The 20,169-nt window shown below is 35.7% G+C and overlaps 4 non-coding genes across 4 annotated transcripts; all 4 read right to left on the bottom strand.

The window, feature by feature from the left end:
• Positions 1–8,033: 8,033 nt before the first annotated feature.
• Trnaq-cug (transfer RNA glutamine (anticodon CUG)) lies at positions 8,034–8,105 on the bottom strand. Its single transcript has one exon. It is a non-coding gene; the product is annotated as a tRNA-Gln (tRNA).
• A 2,087-nt stretch (positions 8,106–10,192) lies between these two features.
• Trnaq-uug (transfer RNA glutamine (anticodon UUG)) lies at positions 10,193–10,264 on the bottom strand. Its single transcript has one exon. It is a non-coding gene; the product is annotated as a tRNA-Gln (tRNA).
• A 5,882-nt stretch (positions 10,265–16,146) lies between these two features.
• Positions 16,147–16,218, bottom strand: Trnaq-cug (transfer RNA glutamine (anticodon CUG)). Its single transcript has one exon. It is a non-coding gene; the product is annotated as a tRNA-Gln (tRNA).
• Positions 16,219–18,312: 2,094 nt separating this feature from the next.
• Positions 18,313–18,384, bottom strand: Trnaq-uug (transfer RNA glutamine (anticodon UUG)). The gene has a single exon. It is a non-coding gene; the product is annotated as a tRNA-Gln (tRNA).
• Between the last annotated feature and the right edge of the window lie 1,785 nt (positions 18,385–20,169).

The raw sequence follows: 20,169 nt of genomic DNA, 5'->3' as shown, positions 1-20,169 counted from the left end.
TATCGATGACACAGGGTCATATTCCAAAAACATGTTAGGAGGTAGTAATATATCAGTATTATATCAGCTTACCGTTGGACTCCCTTGTGTTCATTTATATTACCGATAAGGTGCATTCATGTTGTCAGAGATTTCGTCTTACTTTATTAATAAAACGTTACACACCTGTAATACACACAAACAAACACACACACACAGATTAATATGTATATATATATATATATATATATATATATATATATATATATATATATATATATATATATATATATATATATATATATATATATATATATATATATGAAAATAATAAAAGTGTATATGAAGATTAAAAGTGAAATGCCTAAAAGATTAGTACTATTACGTTCGAGTGGAATGTATATTAAATTAGTAAGATACATTGAAATATCTTAAAGTGATTAAATAAAATGAAATTATGCTGGCTAATTTAAAATCAAGTTATAAAGTTCACTTATGACTATCAGGCTAAATTTAGGCAGATCAATACTCTATATATAAATAATGATATAGTATGTTTTCCCCGAGATTTTAAAGTTCTAAATATGTCATCATTTAACCATCAAGGCGATATTTCTTCTATATTCCTGTCTACGTGAAAACCTCAGAGTCTGGGACTCTGTCTTGAAATCATATCCAGATGAGTTTCTTTAGGAAGCCCATTGAAAATGACATTATTTTATTGATGGAATTTAAGTCCTTTTACCGTCTTGAGTTTGGAACACTCATTACTAAAATTCGCACCTGACTCTTTGGTGCGGAATTGAAAGCACATGTTTCAAACACATACTGGTCCAGAAAATGCCGCGGCTCATATCCTTTCATCTGCACAAAAGCTGACATCCAGATTTCATCTATACCGATAAATATAGGTTTCATCTATACTTATAAATGTAGGTTTGATTATGAGCACTCACAATCTTTAAGTTGTTGAATTTTAAATATCATGGTGTTTACATAGGTTTACTATGGGAACTGAATTAGTACCGTGAGTTCTGTGGACTGAACACATTTGCTCGTGAGATGCCACAGGCCACTCTTGCTTTGGCAATTCTGGCATTTGTCTCATCATCGCTTTGGACTGCACGCGACTGCTACTGCCAAGACAGGTGATCTTGTCCACTGCCAGGTGGGTTTGGCCATTCACGGTGATGGTATCCTCTTGGTAACCAAAACAATAATTTCCTTTAACTTCGTCTTCGGCTGTAGTCTCCTCAGATTGAAAAACAATCCGGCCCACCGGCATCTGATATCGATATCATTGTCCTTACAGTATGGAGCGCTAGGCGATATGGGTACCGTAATGGCAAAAGATCACGTGATAACCAGCAGGCCGCGCCTTTTAAATTCTCAATTTCGAGGTCAATCCTATTGATCACACCTTGGAATATATGCCGATAACTGCAGTCGGATCACCTCACCTGTTTGCGAAAGAAGGATTGTCCGAAAAATTGCGAATGCATCTAACTACTTTTTCATTCGTAAGCTCTAGGTCAATCGTACAGTCATTATCTTCGTAGAAACTGTCGAGGTAGTCCGAATAGATCAGGGTTTATTTGTTGTTTCGGAGACATTTTCAGCGAACAAAATTAAACATTTTTTTGTAAATTACTGACTTGAAAAATCCGAGGAAATATGGAAAGGTCGTTGAAAAATCCAATGACGTATGGTGAGGTCGATGAAAAATCCAAGGGCGTACGGAAATTTCTTTGAAAAATCCAAGGGCTATGGAAAGGTCTATATATGTATCAATAAACAACCATGTACAGCGATTAACTGACACTTACATAGAGACAGAGCTGATGATCCTCCGACAATATGAAGAAATTGTCATACTTCATTTTAGCTTCGAGCTTGTTTTATTTTGAATTTGTAACTCAACAATTGTGACAATTTATTCATACTTTGTTGAACTAACCGGTTTTCAAACTATGTTGTATGACGAAATAGACACACATAGGGATCATATTCGCTTCAATTTGCATACACCCACCTCATCTTTCGCATTAGGATTTACAAAAATAAAATAAAGTCTTTAAATTAATGTAAATAAGAAAGAACTTAAAATAATATTCAAGGTTCCACCGAGATTTGAACTCGGATTGCTGGATTCAAAGTCCAGAGTGCTAACCATTACACCATGGAACCATTGTAGCATGTGTCGACAAGACACTTGTAACAAGTGTCTCCACTGTTCTACGCCAAGTTCTGACAGCGGCCATTTAGTGGCCATGTTCTGATGACTTATGTTATTAGCAAAATCGCTAATTTTACCAGCCAACCAGATGAAGTCTTACACCTTCGCGTTTCGGAGACTGTGCGGTGTGCTAAAGATCGTCGTGGTGGGCCGAAAGATTGGAAATTTAAAATTTCTGAAAGCTGCATTTCCATTGGCTAATTCCAAAATTAGTAGAATATGACCTCTTAGCGGTCGTTCTCAGATCTTCACGTTAAGACAGAGGAGATTTGAATTTAATCAGATTGCCCCAGGCTTGTATCTATCAGTGTACATAGTTGCCTTATCTTATGTATACAGGAAGTGTAACTATGCAGTGGGAACACGTCACGAGTTGTAATTATATTGACACTAAATATGAAAAGAACTGTAACCCGACTGGGAATATTCTTATTCAATTTTTAGTAGGCAAATGAAGTATCTTTGTTGTTTAAGGTATAAAGTACATTCTGATTAACTTTTGTAAAAGAAACATCAAAGAAAACGCTGAATGTGGCTCTAAATTAATTGATTATGATAATGGTATCGATTCACATCTGAGAAGTGTAGATACATGTTCACTATTAGAATTTAGATAAAATTAAACAATGTTACATGTAACTGAGACATGTGAGTCTTTAGTGCAGTTTCCAAATTTCACCCAGTAATACATACTAATCATCTGTAAACAATATTCTCTTATACATAGTTTTTTATATTTCTTCTATGAAATCCACTAGTAGTACGGAAAAGGGTCTCTTGTCTCATTCAATAACCTATGGGTCCCCGGACACCCATTCTGGCCTCTAACCCTTTGATAAGCTATCCACCACGCGACATATAGATCTTTGGATACTTTTTCTTGATTTTTCTATGACGTCCATATGGCTTTTCGGATGTCTTCCCTGCTCTCATACGTAGAACCCTTGAGTTGGATCTGTATTCAATATATACACTGTACAAAAATGCTGACTTTTCGGAGAATTTATTTTGCGGGCAATAAAGAAAGTTCCTTGCTCTTGCTCTGAGCAAAACCCATGAAAATGTTTATATTTTATTTGCTAATTAGTTATATCTGATACATTGACCCTCACAAAACTATTTTATTTATGAACCTGAGATGAAAGTCTACATTTGGCCTCTTTCCCTAATGTAATTGTGCCTTCGAACAATGGACAAGGTATATTCCATAATTTAAATGTCTTAATCACTCAGCAAAGAGAGGGAGAGAGAGAGAGAGAGAGAGAGAGAGAGAGAGAGAGAGAGAGAGAGATCCACAAGTAAGTTAGTTTCTTCACAGAATAATAGAAACCACTAGCCAATTTCTGACTGCAGTTGTAAGATATCTGAGCAGAAAGTAACAGCTACTTTATAAGTATGCAAGTCAGTTTAATGTGAGTTATAGGCCACCAAGTAGTATTCCTCAGAGAAGATACAATTCTCGGTTTTAAAAATTAAAGCCACACAAGTACCAGTTTATTACTTTGTGAAAAATGGGTTCATTATGAGAAAATGGCGGCAACCGATGCACCTGCTGGTGAAAGTGTTGTTCCGAAGGCATATGGACAGGACATGCATAGTATAGCCCATAAAACCCCTTAAGCTGGTCATTTGGTGTCAGTAAGACTTATCACAAGATCCTGAATCGTTTTTATTTGCTGAAAATTAAAGTGATGTTTTTAAGTACCTTAGCTCATCTTACACTTGTCAAATGGTAGGAAATCCCAATCAGAAGATATCTAAGGCACATCTGCAACCTGTTCCTGCATTTGACCATTTGACAAGCCATCTAATAGAAAAATGGTAGACTCTCGGTTGTATACCTAACACAAAGTCAAGCAAGCAACACTTGTTGACCATAATGTATGCGTCCCCAAGCTTTTCATAGGCAATTCCTTTAAAGAATATTAAAGCAAAACGTGTTCTAAAAGTTTAGGCAATGTTTTAACACTTGTTTGCCTCCCCAAATCTGTCCAGCAAATTTTATGTTTGATTATTTCCAACAACGTATGCAGGAAGTAGACATTCAATAGTTTAATTTTTGTATCTGTCACCCTGAAAGTAATGGGGCTAGCTCAAGACTGTCCGAAAACTCTCTCACCTACCCAGGATACATGTATACCATTATATTGAATCAAACCTTATAAAAGACAGTGATCAGTAAAATCCTGGATTGTATAATTATCGAGTAAGATCAGGAGAGTTTTTTAAAATATATAGTGTATCCCATATTGGTAATTATCACCAAATAAAAGACGCCATGACTACCCTAGGACAGCAAAAGACTGTCCCAAAACAACCTCAACTACCCATGATACATGTAGGCGATTAAATAGAACAAAACCAAATAAAAAGACAGCGATCTGTAAAATTCTACCCTGTATAATTATCGAGCAAGATCATTAGAGTTTATTCTTTTGTTGATACTTGCTGAAGACTGTCCCAAAACACACTCATCGACCGCAACATTCATATTTCAAAATATCTTTAAAGCTTCTTTCTTAAATCTTTAATATGACAAAGAGCAGCTGAATAATTACATCCTAAGAGTCCTATCTTTATATTTGCAAAATTCTTGAACCAAATTATTAATTTTAATTGGTTTGATAATGGCAAGAATTACAAAAAATGAAAGTAAAATCTCCTGTAAAATCTTTTGTCTCTGATTATTTTCAGTTTTAGAGACAAATGTTTTAATGGATGCAAAGTAGTTTTAAAGCTGTTTTTTGTTTTTGTTTTTTATATATATAAATACATTCAAAGGTTAAGGTTCCGTACATTAACAATACAAATTAAGTATTTGGGAACAACTGTACACTAAATCCAATACTTCTAATCGCAAGTAAATACTTTTATCATGATACGAACATGATTTTCCACAGTTTGATTATTTGGGGGTTTTTTTGCGGCAAAATATGTTCCAAAATGAAGATCATGATAAGAATAATAACACCTGTAAGGAATGATTAATTGTTTTTAATGTCATTTTACCTATAAACTTTTTTATGTGCTATTGATGTTGATCTGAATTATTTTATTTTCGCGGGAGCTTATGTACAATATTATCACAGGAAAAGAAAGACGTCTGTGAGGTGCGTCAAAATGGGTGACGTACAATACAATCCTTACAACCAGGGTTCGTCCGATGAATACTCGTTAAGAAGATTACGAGGGAATATATCATTGTCATTTCTGATCCTTACTTTGCTAAAATAACTAATGTTTCCAAGTAATGAGAGATGACACTAAGAAGTAGATTTCTTAAACTTTGAAGGTAAATACTTCAGTGCGTCAAAACTGGGGTTGAAAAAGATGGACCACCCTGTTGTAGTGTATGCGTTTTTGTTTTCGTAAGGTGCTATAAATCGCATAGATCTTCGAGAAAGCATATGGTTTTAGAGACGATTAAAACTGTTGGTAATGTACACCTCAAAAAAGGGGAGTGAAAGAGTTATCGACATAAAATGAATGCCGTAAAGGAAAAAATTTAGAAATTTAGAGAGACACGAGATGGACGACAAAGACGATACTGATAAAACTTAGTATTTACATTGTTGCAGGACCAAATCTGTATGAAAACAGCAGTTGGAATGATGTAATTGTAAAGTTCAGAAACAGAATATACAAAGTTTGTAGTAACTGACATTGCGTTTGTCATACGACAAACTACGGAATCAATTCAGTTGTCGGCAAATCGCAAGATACAATAACGCAGAAGGAAAGTTGATCGAAAAACTTGCAAGCAACCATTTACAGCTTGCATCAATGAAAATTAGAAAATTCTTGACTAGAATTATGAATGTAGCACTTGCAAGCAGTTATTTACAATAATGCAGAAGGAAAGTAGCACTTACAAACTGCCACGTACAATTTGCATCAATGAAAATACAATATACATTGATAGAATTATGAAAGTAGCACTTGCAAGCAGCCATTTACAATAATGCATCATGGAAGATTAGGAAATACACGCATATAATTATTTCGGTAATCCACCTCCATATATGCCTGCCATATTTCCGACAACGTGTGTGTCCGATTTAGATTTTTAACGTAGCTTTAAAATAAATTCAGTCATATCGCTACGATGCCTGCAATGTGGCAGTTTATAGTGATGTCTAGCACTGGGGCATCATGCTGCAGACATGTAGCATGATGTACCACACAGACACATTATCCTGACACCAGGCCGACCAGTCCTAAAACTAACCTCTTAATGCTGTGCGCCTAGCGAGGTGGCTGTTAGTACCATTTTTGTAAGTCTTTGGCATGACTCGGCCGGGGATCAAACCCACGATCTCCCGCATCCGAGGCGGGCGCTCTAACCACTAGGCCACTGGAGCGGTCCGACAACGCAAGCTTTCAATTTCTAGGTTATCTTTGTCCTTTGACGGTAAGTGAAAAATTAAGAAAACAAAGTCGTAATTACAAAATTTCTAAGTGCAAAAATTGTAATGTTGTTGAAGAGGATTTAGGTAATATATAGTTGTAAGTACGAATTACTGAGTTGTAAGTAAGGGGCTGTAAGTCGCTTCTTCTTCTTCTGTACATTCGCCTCCTGTTCCACATGAAACTTTGAGAAAAGTATTTGAATAAAAATAAAAAAAACCCTAGGTTCCACCGAGATTTCAACTCGGATTGCTGGATTCAAAGTCCAGAGTGCTAACCATTACACCATGGAACCTATCGGTTACAACGGGTCATCTTCTCAAAACTTATTAGTAGGTTGTAGTATATGCGTATTCTTTACTGTTTTGCTAAAACATGTGCATGAGGTAGTAGGAGCGAGGCGATAATACTCAATAGGAAGAGAGCTATTCCAGTATCCAATGGCAAGGACATGCGCAAACCGCAATATGTATGTGTGTGACGGGTTCGCACACACTGGCTGCTGAATGGAAAAGTAAAAATAAATATACACACATTTGGCGGGAAACGCTTTACAACGCAGGTTTGTTCTTTTCCTATCACCATCCTATACGTGAATCAGAGGAATAATTTAGCAGTGAGTACCCTGTGGACACAAACTTTTGGTGTCCGCAATATAAAATGTTTCCATCAAGAAGGTTTATGCTTTGAATCCGTGTCCATAACGCATTAAATTGGAATACACAGAGTGGGAGAGAGAGAGAGAGAGAGAGAGAACAACTATAAAAGAAAAAGATCATATTTGTATAACAACAATGTGATCGTAAAGTGTACCTCTTATCACTTTGCACATTAGTGACATTTATAATAAATGTGTACGAATACAGTTTCTAAGGTATCGAGTGCTGGTCAGTATCAGTGTTGTCATGGTAGAGGTCACGTTATAGAAAAGGGATTCGCTATTTAAAATCGATATCGACTAATATATGCATATATTCATAATGAAACACATATAGTGCAGTGTAATTGACTCCTCGCGGAGAAAAGTGAGAAAGAGGTAACGGTCCGCAGCCAATATCAAGACATAAAGGAAATGTGTTTACGTTGCGCAATTCTTTAATTGCAATTAATAAATCAAAGTCGAAATTACAAGATATCTTTGTTTTCAAATCGTAATGTAGTTGCAAAGAATTTGCGAGATTCCCCTTTTTAAGTGCGAATTATTGAATTGTCAGCAAGGAGCACTAGGTTGCAACTCTATTGCGAAACTAGATTCATATTTCGCACTAACCCATTTCCAAGCAATACTGTATGTCGTTAAATAGGTACATACAATGTATCCTCTCATACTCGCTTCTACTATTGTACATTTGTCTTCTGTTCGACATAAAACTTTAAGAAAAGGTATTTTTAGGATTAAAAAGATAAACTTAGGTTCCACCGAGATTTGAACTCGGATTGCTGGATTCAGAGTCCAGAGTGCTAACCATTACACCATGGAACCTATCGATGACACATGGTCATATTCCAAAAACATGTTAGGAGGTAGTAATATATCAGTATTATATCAGCTTACCGTTGGACTCCCTTGTGTTCATTTATATTACCGATAAGGTGCATTCATGTTGTCAGAGATTTCGTCTTACTTTATTAATAAAACGTTACACTCCTGTAATACACACAAACAAACACACACACACAGATTAATATATATATATATATATATATATATATATATATATATATATATATATATATATATATATATATATATATATATATATATATATATATATGAAAATAATAAAAGTGTATATGAAGATTAAAAGTGAAATGCCTAAAAGATTAGTACTATTACGTTCGAGTGGAATGTATATTAAATTAGTAAGATACATTGAAATATCTTAAAGTGATTAAATAAAATGAAATTATGCTGGCTAATTTAAAATCAAGTTATAAAGTTCACTTATGACTATCAGGCTAAATTTAGGCAGATCAATACTCTATATATAAATAATGATATAGTATGTTTTTCCCGAGATTTTAAAGTTCTAAATATGTCATCATTTAACCATCAAGGCGATATTTCTTCTATATTCCTGTCTACGTGAAAACCTCAGAGTCTGGGACTCTGTCTTGAAATCATATCCAGATGAGTTTCTTTAGGAAGCCCATTGAAAATGACATTATTTTATTGATAGAATTTAAGTCCTTTTACCGTCTTGAGTTTGGAACACTCATTACTAAAATTCGCACCTGACTCTTTGGTGCGGAATTGAAAGCACATGTTTCAAACACATACTGGTCCAGAAAATGCCGCGGCTCATATCCTTTCATCTGCACAAAAGCTGACATCCAGATTTCATCTATACCGATAAATATAGGTTTCACTATACTTATAAATGTAGGTTTGATTATGAGCACTCACAATCTTTAAGTTGTTGAATTTTAAATATCATGGTGTTTACATAGGTTTACTATGGGAACTGAATTAGTACCGTGAGTTTTGTGGACTGAACACATTTGCTCGTGAGATTCCACAGGCCACTCTTGCTTTGGCAATTCTGGCATTTGTCTCATCATCGCTTTGGACTGCACGCGACTGCTACTGCCAAGACAGGTGATCTTGTCCACTGCCAGGTGGGTTTGGCCATTCATGGTGATGGTATCCTCTTGGTAACCAAAACAATAATTTCCTTTAACTTCGTCTTCGGCTGTAGTCTCCTCAGATTGAAAAACAATCCGGCCCACCGGCATCTGATATCGATATCATTGTCCTTACAGTATGGAGCGCTGGGCGATATCGGTACCGTAATGGCAAAAGATCACGTGATAACCAGCAGGCCGCGCCTTTTAAATTCTCAATTTCGAGGTCAATCCTATTGATCACACCTTGGAATATATGCCGATAACTGCAGTCGGATCACCTCACCTGTTTGCGAAAGAAGGATTGTCCGAAAAATTGCGAATGCATCTAACTACTTTTTCATTTGTAAGCTCTAGGTCAATCGTACAGTCATTATCTTCGTAGAAACTGTCGAGGTAGTCCGAATAGATCAGGGTTTATTTGTTGTTTCGGAGACATTTTCAGCGAACAAAATTAAACATTTTTTGTAAATTACTGCGAAGACTTGAAAAATCCGAGGAAATATGGAAAGGTCGTTGAAAAATCCAATGACGTATGGTGAGGTCGTTGAAAAATCCAAGGGCGTACGGAAATTTCTTTGAAAAATCCAAGGGCTATGGAAAGGTCTATATATGTATGAACAAACAACCATGTACAGCGATTAACTGACACTTACATAGAGACAGAGCTGATGATCCTCCGACAATATGAAGAAATTGTCATACTTCATTTTAGCATCGAGCTTGTTTTATTTTTAATTTGTAACTCAACAATTGTGACAATTTATTCATACTTTGTTGAACTAACCGGTTTTCAAACTATGTTGTATGACGAAATAGACACACATAGGGATCATATTCGCTTCAATTTGCATACACCCACCTCATCTTTCGCATTAGGATTTACAAAAATAAAATAAAGTCTTTAAATTAATGTAAATAAGAAAGAACTTAAAATAATATTCAAGGTTCCACCGAGATTTGAACTCGGATCGCTGGATTCAAAGTCCAGAGTGCTAACCATTACACCATGGAACCATTGTAGCATGTGTCGACAAGACACTTGTAAAAAGTGTCTCCACTGTTCTAGGCCAAGTTCTGACAGCGGCCATTTAGGGGCCATGTTCTGATGACTTATGTTATTAGCAAAATCGCTAATTTTACCAGCCAACCAGATGAAGTCTTACACCTTCGCGTTTCGGAGACTGTGCGGTGTGCTAAAGATCGTCGGGGTGGGCCGAAAGATTGGAAATTTAAAATTTCTGAAAGCTGCATTTCCATTGGCTAATTCCAAAATTAGTAGAATATGACCTCTTAGAGGTCGCTCTCAGATCTTCACGTGAGACAGAGGAGATTTGAATTTAATCAGATTGCCCCAGGCTTGTATCTATCAGTGTACATAGTTGCCTTATCTTATGTATACAGGAAGTGTAACTATGCAGTGGGAACACGTCACGAGTTGTAATTATATTGACACCAAATATGAAAAGAACTGTAACCCGACTGGGAATATTCTTATTCAATTTTTAGAAGGCAAATGAAGTACCTTTGTTGTTTAAGGTATAAAGTACATTCTGATTAACTTTTGTAAAAGAAACATCAAAGAAAACGCTGAATGTGGCTCTAAATTAACTGATTATGATAATGGTATCGATCCACATCTGAGAAGTGTAGATACATGTTCATTATTAGAATTCAGATAAAATTAAACAATGTTACATGTAACTGAGAGATGTGAGTCTTTAGTGTAGTTTCCCAATTTCACCCAGTAATACATACTAATCATCTGTAAACAATATTCTCTTATACATAGTTTTTTATATTTCTTCTATGAAATCCACTAGTAGTACGGAAAAGGGTCTTTTGTCTCATTCAATAACCTATGGGTCCCCGGACACCCATTCTGGCCTCTAACCCTTTCATAAGCTATCCACCACGCGACATATAGATCTTTGGATACTTTTTCTTGATTTTTCTATGACGTCCATATGGCTTTTCGGATGTCTTCCCTGCTCTCATACGTAGAACCCTTGAGTTGGATCTGTATTCAATATATACACTGTACAAAAATGCTCACTTTTCGGAGAATTTATTTTGCGGGCAATAAAATAAGTTCCTTGCTCTTGCTATGAGCAAAAACCCATGAAAATGTTTATATTTTATTTGCTAATTAGTTATATCTGATACATTGACCCTCACAAAACTATTTTATTTATGAACCTGAGATGAAATTCTACATTTGGCCTCTTTCCCTAATGTAATTGTGCCTTCGAACAATGGACAAGGTATATTCCATAATTTAAATGTCTTAATCACTCAGCAAAGAGAGAGAGAGAGAGAGAGAGAGAGAGAGAGAGAGAGAGAGAGAGATTCACAAGTAAGTTAGTTTCTTCACAGAATAATAGAAACCACTAGCCAATTTCTGACTGCAGTTGTAAGATATCTGAGCAGAAAGTAACAGCTACTTTATAAGTATGCAAGTCAGTTTAATGTGAGTTATAGGCAACCAAGTAGTATTCCTCAGAGAAGACACAAGTCTCGGTTTTAAAAATTAAAGCCACACAAGTACCAGTTTATTACTTTGTGAAAAATGGGTTCATTATGAGAAAATGGCGGCAACCGATGCACCTGCTGGTGAAAGTGTTGTTCCGAAGGCATATGGACAGGACATGCATAGTATAGCCCATAAAACCCCTTAAGCTGGTCATTTGGTGTCAGTAAGACTTATCACAAGATCCTGAATCGTTTTTATTTGCTGAAAATTAAAGTGATGTTTTGAAGTACCTTAGCTCATCTTACACTTGTCAAATGGTATGAAATCCCAATCAGAAGATATCTAAGGCACATCTGCAACCTATTCCTGCATTTGACCATTTGACAAGCCATCTAATAGAAAAATGGTAGACTCTCGGTTCTTTACCTAACACAAAGTCAAGCAAGCAACACTTGTTGACCATAATGTATGCGTCCTCAAGCTTTTCATAGCCAATTCCTTTAAAGAATATTAAAGCAAAACGTGTTCTAAAAGTTTAGGCAATGTTTTAACACTTGTTTGCCTCCCCAAATCTGTCAGCAAATTTTATGTTTGATTATTTCCAACAACGTATGCAGGAAGTAGACATTCAATAGTTTAATTTTTCTATCTGTCACCCTGAAAGTAATGGGGCTATCTCAAGACTGTCCGAAAACTCTCTCACCTACCCAGGATACATGTATACCATTATATTGAATCAAACCTTATAAAAGACAGTGATCAGTAAAATCCTGGATTGTATAATTATCGAGTAAGATCAGGAGAGTTTTTTAAAATATATAGTGTATCCCATATTGGTAATTATCACCAAATAAAAGACGCCATGACTACCCTAGGACAGCAAAAGACTGTCCCAAAACACCCTCAACTACCCATGATACATGTAGGCGATTAAATAGAACAAAACCAAATGAAAAGACAGCGATCTGTAAAATTCTACCCTGTATAATTATCGAGCAAGATCATTAGAGTTTATTCTTTTGTTGATACTTGCTGAAGACTGTCCCAAAACACACTCATCGACAGCAACATTCATATTTCAAAATATCTTTAAAGCTTCTTTCTTAAGTCTTTAATATGACAAAGAGCAGCTGAATAATTACATCCTAAGGGTCCTATCTTTATATTTGCAAAATTCTTGAACCAAATTATTAATTTTAATTGGTTTGATAATGGCAAGAATTTCAAAAAAAATAAAAGTAAAATCTCCTGTAAAATCTTTTGTCTCTGATTATTTTCAGTTTTAGAGACAAATGTTTTAATGGATGCAAAGTAGTTTTAAAGCTGTTTTTTGTTTTTGTTTTTTATATATATAAATACATTCAAAGGTTAAGGTTCCGTACATTAACAATGCAAATTAAGTATTTGAGAACAACTGTACACTAAATCTAATAATTCTAATCGCAAGTAAATACTTTTATCATGATACGAACATGATTTTCCACAGTTTGATTATTTGGGGTTTTTTTTTTGCGGCAAAATATGTTCCAAAATGAAGATCATGATAAGAATAATAACACCTGTAAGGAATGATTAATTGTTTTTAATGTCATTTTACCTATAAACTTTTTTATGTGCTATTGATGTTGATCTGAATTATTTTATTTTCGCGGGAGCTTATGTACAATATTATCACAGGAAAAGAAAGACGTCTGTGAGGTGCGTCAAAATGGGTGACGTACAATACAATCCTTACAACCAGGGTTCGTCCGATGAATACTCGTTAAGAAGATTACGAGGGAATATATCATTGTTATTTCTGATCCTTACTTTGCTAAAATAACTAATGTTTCCAAGTAATGAGAGATGACACTAAGAAGTAGATTTCTTAAACTTTGAAGGTAAATACTTCAGTGCGTCAAAACTGGGGTTGAAAAAGATGGACCACCCTGTTGTTGTGGATGCGTTTTTGTTTTCGTAAGGTGCTATAAATCGCTTAGATCTTCGAGAAAGCATATGGTTTTAGAGACGATTAAAACTGTGTTGCTAACGTACACCTTAAAAAAGGGGAGTGAAAGAGTTATCGACATAAAATGAATGCCGTAAAGGAAAAAAATTAGAAATTTAGAGAGACACGAGATGGACAACAAAGACGATACTGATAAAACTTAGTATTTACATTGTTGCAGGACCAAATCTGTATGAAAACAGAAGTTGGAATGATGTAATTGTAAAGTTCAAAAACAGAATATACAAAGTTTGTAGTAACTGACATTGCGTTTGTCATACGACAAACTACGGAATCAATTCAGTTGTCGGCAAATCGCAAGATGCAATAACGCAGAAGGAAAGTAGATCGAAAAACTTGCAAGCAGCCATTTACAGCTTGCATCAATGAAAATTAGAAAATTCTTGACTAGAATTATGAATGTAGCACTTGCAAGCAGTCATTTACAATAATGCAGAAGGAAAGTAGCACTTACAAACTGCCACGTACAATTTGCATCAATGAAAATACAATATACATTGATAGAATTATGAAAGTATCATTTGCAAGCAGCCATTTACAATAATGCATCATAGAAGATTAGGAAATACACGCATATAATTATTTCGGTAATCCCCCTCCATATATGCCTGCCATATTTCCGACAACGTGTGTGTCCGATTTAGATTTTTAACGTAGCTTTAAAATAAATTCAGTCATATCGCTACGATGCCTGCAATGTGGCAGTTTATAGTGATGTCTAGCACTGGGGCATCATGCTGCAGACATGTAGCATGATGTTCCACCCAGACACATTATCCTGACACCAGGCCGAACAGTCCTAAAACTAACCTCTTAATGCTGTGCGACTAGCGAGGCAGCTGTTAGTACCTTTTTTGTAAGTCTTTGGTATGATGTGGCCGGGGATCAAACCCACGATCTCCCGCATCCGAGGCGGGCGCTCTAACCACTAGGCCACTGGAGCGGTTCGACAACGCAAGCTTTCAATTTCTAGGTTATCCTTGTCCTTTGACGATAAGTGAACAATTAAGAAAACAAAGTCGTAATTACAAAATTTCTAAGTGCAAAAATCGTAATGTAGTTGAAGAGGATTTAGATAATATATAGTTGTAAGTACGAATTACTGAGTTGTAAGTAAGGGGCTGTAAGTCGCTTCTTCTTCTTCTGTACATTCGCCTCCTGTTCCACATGAAACTTTGAGAAAAGTATTTGAATAAAAATAAAAACCCTAGGTTCCACCGAGATTTGAACTCGGATTGCTGGATTCAAAGTCCAGAGTGCTAACCATTACACCATGGAACCTATAGGTTACAACGGGTCATCTTCTCAAAACTTATTAGTAGGTTGTAGTATATGCGTATTCTTTACTGTTTTGCTAAAACATGTGCATGAGGTAGTAGGAGCGAGGCGATAATACTCAATAGGAAGAGAGCTATTCCAGTATCCAATGGCAAGGACATGCGCAAACCGCAATATGTATGTGTGTGACGGGTTCGCACACACTGGCTGCTGAATGGAAAAGTAAAAATAAATATACACACATTTGGCGGGAAACGCTTTACAACCCAGGTTTGTTCTTTTCCTATCACCATCATATACGTGAATCAGAGGAATAATTTAGCGGTGAGTACCCTGTGGACACCAACTTTTGGTGTCCTCAATATAAAATGTTTCCATCAAGAAGGTTTATGCTTTGAATCCGTGTCCATAACGCATTAAATTGGAATACACAGAGTGGGGAGAGAGAGAGAGAGAGAGAGAGAGAGAGAGAGAGAGAGAGAGAACAACTATAAAAGAAAAAGATCATATTTGTATAACAACAATGTGATCGTAAAGTGTACCTCTTAACACTTTGCACATTAGTGACATTTATAATAAATGTGTACGAATACAGTTTCTAAGGTATCGAGTGCTGGTCAGTATCAGTGTTGTCATGGTAGAGGTCACATTATAGAAAAGGGATTCGCTATTTAAAATCGATATCGACTAATATATGCATATATTGATAATGAAACACATATAGTGCAGTGTAATTGACTCCTCGCCTAGAAAAGTGAGAAAGAGGTAACGGTCCGCAGCCAATATCAAGACATAAAGGAAATGTGTTTACGTTGCGCAATTCTTTAATTGCAATTAATAAATCAAAGTCGAAATTACAAGATATCTTTGTTTTCAAATCGTAATGTAGTTGCAAAGAATTTGCGAGATTCCCCTTTTTAAGTGCGAATTATTGAATTGTCAGCAAGGAGCACTAGGTTGCAACTCTATTGCGAAACTAGATTCATATTTCGCACTAACCCATTTCCAAGCAATACTGTATGTCGTTAAATAGGTACATACAATGTATCCTCTCATACTCGCTTCTACTATTGTACATTTGTCTTCTGTTCGACATAAAACTTTAAGAAAAGGTATTTTTAGGATTAAAAAGATAAACTTTGGTTCCACCGAGATTTGAACTCGGATTGCTGGATTCAGAGTCCAGAGTGCTAACCATTACACCATGGAACCTATCGATGATACAGGGTCATATTCCAAAAACATGTTAGGAGGTAGTGATATATCAGTATTATATCAGCTTACCGTTGGACTCCCTTGTGTTCATTTATATTACCGATAAGGTGCATTCATGTTGTCAGAGATTTCGTCTTACTTTATTGATAAAACGTTACACTCCTGTAATACACACAAACATACACACACACACAGATGAATATGTATATATATATATATATATATATATATATATATATATATATATATATATATATATATATATATATATATATATATATATATATATATATATGAAAATAATAAAAGTGTATATGAAGATTAAAAGTGAAATGCCTAAAAGATTAGTACTATTACGTTCGAGTGGAATGTATGTTAAATTAGTAAGATACATTGAAATATCTTAAAGTGATTAAATAAAATGAAATTATGCTGGCTAATTTAAAATCAAGTTATAAAGTTCACTTATGACTATCAGGCTAAATTTAGGCAGATCAATACTCTATATATAAATAATGATATAGTATGTTTTTCCCGAGATTTTAAAGTTCTAAATATGTCATCATTTAACCATCAAGGCGATATTTCTTCTATATTCCTGTCTACGTGAAAACCTCAGAGTCTGGGACTCTGTCTTGAAATCATATCCAGATGAGTTTCTTTAGGAAGCCCATTGAAAATGACATTATTTTATTGATAGAATTTAAGTCCTTTTACCGTCTTGAGTTTGGAACACTCATTACTAAAATTCGCACCTGACTCTTTGGTGCGGAATTGAAAGCACATGTTTCAAACACATACTGGTCCAGAAAATGCCGCGGCTCATATCCTTTCATCTGCACAAAAGCTGACATCCAGATTTCATCTATACCGATAAATATAGGTTTCATCTATACTTATAAATGTAGGTTTGATTATGAGCACTCACAATCTTTAAGTTGTTGAATTTTAAATATCATGGTGTTTACATAGGTTTACTATGGGAACTGAATTAGTACCGTGAGTTTTGTGGACTGAACACATTTGCTCGTGAGATGCCACAGGCCACTCTTGCTTTGGCAATTCTGGCATTTGTCTCATCATCGCTTTGGACTGCACGCGACTGCTACTGCCAAGACAGGTGATCTTGTCCACTGCCAGGTGGGTTTGGCCATTCACGGTGATGGTATCCTCTTGGTAACCAAAACAATAATTTCCTTTAACTTCGTCTTCGGCTGTAGTCTCCTCAGATTGAAAAACAATCCGGCCCACCGGCATCTGATATCGATATCATTGTCCTTACAGTATGGAGCGCTGGGCGATATCGGTACCGTAATGGCAAAAGATCACGTGATAACCAGCAGGCCGCGCCTTTTAAATTCTCAATTTCGAGGTCAATCCTATTGATCACACCTTGGAATATATGCCGATAACTGCAGTCGGATCACCTCACCTGTTTGCGAAAGAAGGATTGTCCGAAAAATTGCGAATGCATCTAACTACTTTTTCATTCGTAAGCTCTAGGTCAATCGTACAGTCATTATCTTCGTAGAAACTGTCGAGGTAGTCCGAATAGATCAGGGTTTATTTGTTGTTTCGGAGACATTTTCAGCGAACAAAATTAAACATTTTTTGTAAATTACTGCGAAGACTTGAAAAATCCGAGGAAATATGGAAAGGTCGTTGAAAAATCCAATGACGTATGGTGAGGTCGTTGAAAAATCCAAGGGCGTACGGAAATTTCTTTGAAAAATCCAAGGGCTATGGAAAGGTCTATATATGTATGAACAAACAACCATGTACAGCGATTAACTGACACTTACATAGAGACAGAGCTGATGATCCTCCGACAATATGAAGAAATTGTCATACTTCATTTTAGCATCGAGCTTGTTTTATTTTTAATTTGTAACTCAACAATTGTGACAATTTATTCATACTTTGTTGAACTAACCGGTTTTCAAACTATGTTGTATGACGAAATAGACACACATAGGGATCATATTCGCTTCAATTTGCATACACCCACCTCATCTTTCGCATTAGGATTTACAAAAATAAAATAAAGTCTTTAAATTAATGTAAATAAGAAAGAACTTAAAATAATATTCAAGGTTCCACCGAGATTTGAACTCGGATCGCTGGATTCAAAGTCCAGAGTGCTAACCATTACACCATGGAACCATTGTAGCATGTGTCGACAAGACACTTGTAAAAAGTGTCTCCACTGTTCTAGGCCAAGTTCTGACAGCGGCCATTTAGGGGCCATGTTCTGATGACTTATGTTATTAGCAAAATCGCTAATTTTACCAGCCAACCAGATGAAGTCTTACACCTTCGCGTTTCGGAGACTGTGCGGTGTGCTAAAGATCGTCGGGGTGGGCCGAAAGATTGGAAATTTAAAATTTCTGAAAGCTGCATTTCCATTGGCTAATTCCAAAATTAGTAGAATATGACCTCTTAGAGGTCGCTCTCAGATCTTCACGTGAGACAGAGGAGATTTGAATTTAATCAGATTGCCCCAGGCTTGTATCTATCAGTGTACATAGTTGCCTTATCTTATGTATACAGGAAGTGTAACTATGCAGTGGGAACACGTCACGAGTTGTAATTATATTGACACCAAATATGAAAAGAACTGTAACCCGACTGGGAATATTCTTATTCAATTTTTAGAAGGCAAATGAAGTACCTTTGTTGTTTAAGGTATAAAGTACATTCTGATTAACTTTTGTAAAAGAAACATCAAAGAAAACGCTGAATGTGGCTCTAAATTAACTGATTATGATAATGGTATCGATCCACATCTGAGAAGTGTAGATACATGTTCATTATTAGAATTTAGATAAAATTAAACAATGTTACATGTAACTGAGAGATGTGAGTCTTTAGTGTAGTTTCCCAATTTCACCCAGTAATACATACTAATCATCTGTAAACAATATTCTCTTATACATAGTTTTTTATATTTCTTCTATGAAATCCACTAGTAGTACGGAAAAGGGTCTTTTGTCTCATTCAATAACCTATGGGTCCCCGGACACCCATTCTGGCCTCTAACCCTTTGATAAGCTATCCACCACGCGACATATAGATGTTTGGATACTTTTTCTTGATTTTTCTATGACGTCCATATGGCTTTTCGGATGTCTTCCCTGCTCTCATACGTAGAACCCTTGAGTTGGATCTGTATTCAATATATACACTGTACAAAAATGCTCACTTTTCGGAGAATTTATTTTGCGGGCAATAAAATAAGTTCCTTGCTCTTGCTATGAGCAAAAACCCATGAAAATGTTTATATTTTATTTGCTAATTAGTTATATCTGATACATTGACCCTCACAAAACTATTTTATTTATGAACCTGAGATGAAATTCTACATTTGGCCTCTTTCCCTAATGTAATTGTGCCTTCGAACAATGGACAAGGTATATTCCATAATTTAAATGTCTTAATCACTCAGCAAAGAGAGAGAGAGAGAGAGAGAGAGAGAGAGAGAGAGAGAGAGATTCACAAGTAAGTTAGTTTCTTCACAGAATAATAGAAACCACTAGCCAATTTCTGACTGCAGTTGTAAGATATCTGAGCAGAAAGTAACAGCTACTTTATAAGTATGCAAGTCCGTTTAATGTGAGTTATAGGCAACCAAGTAGTATTCCTCAGAGAAGACACAAGTCTCGGTTTTAAAAATTAAAGCCACACAAGTACCAGTTTATTACTTTGTGAAAAATGGGTTCATTATGAGAAAATGGCGGCAACCGATGCACCTGCTGGTGAAAGTGTTGTTCCGAAGGCATATGGACAGGACATGCATAGTATAGCCCATAAAACCCCTTAAGCTGGTCATTTGGTGTCAGTAAGACTTATCACAAGATCCTGAATCGTTTTTATTTGCTGAAAATTAAAGTGATGTTTTGAAGTACCTTAGCTCATCTTACACTTGTCAAATGGTATGAAATCCCAATC

Source organism: Sinohyriopsis cumingii, chromosome 17 (genome assembly GCF_028554795.1).
Source record: "Sinohyriopsis cumingii isolate HCF-2022 chromosome 17, ASM2855479v2, whole genome shotgun sequence".
Classification (NCBI taxonomy): Eukaryota; Metazoa; Mollusca; class Bivalvia; order Unionida; family Unionidae; genus Sinohyriopsis; species Sinohyriopsis cumingii.
This window is presented reverse-complemented; position numbering and strand designations above follow the sequence as displayed.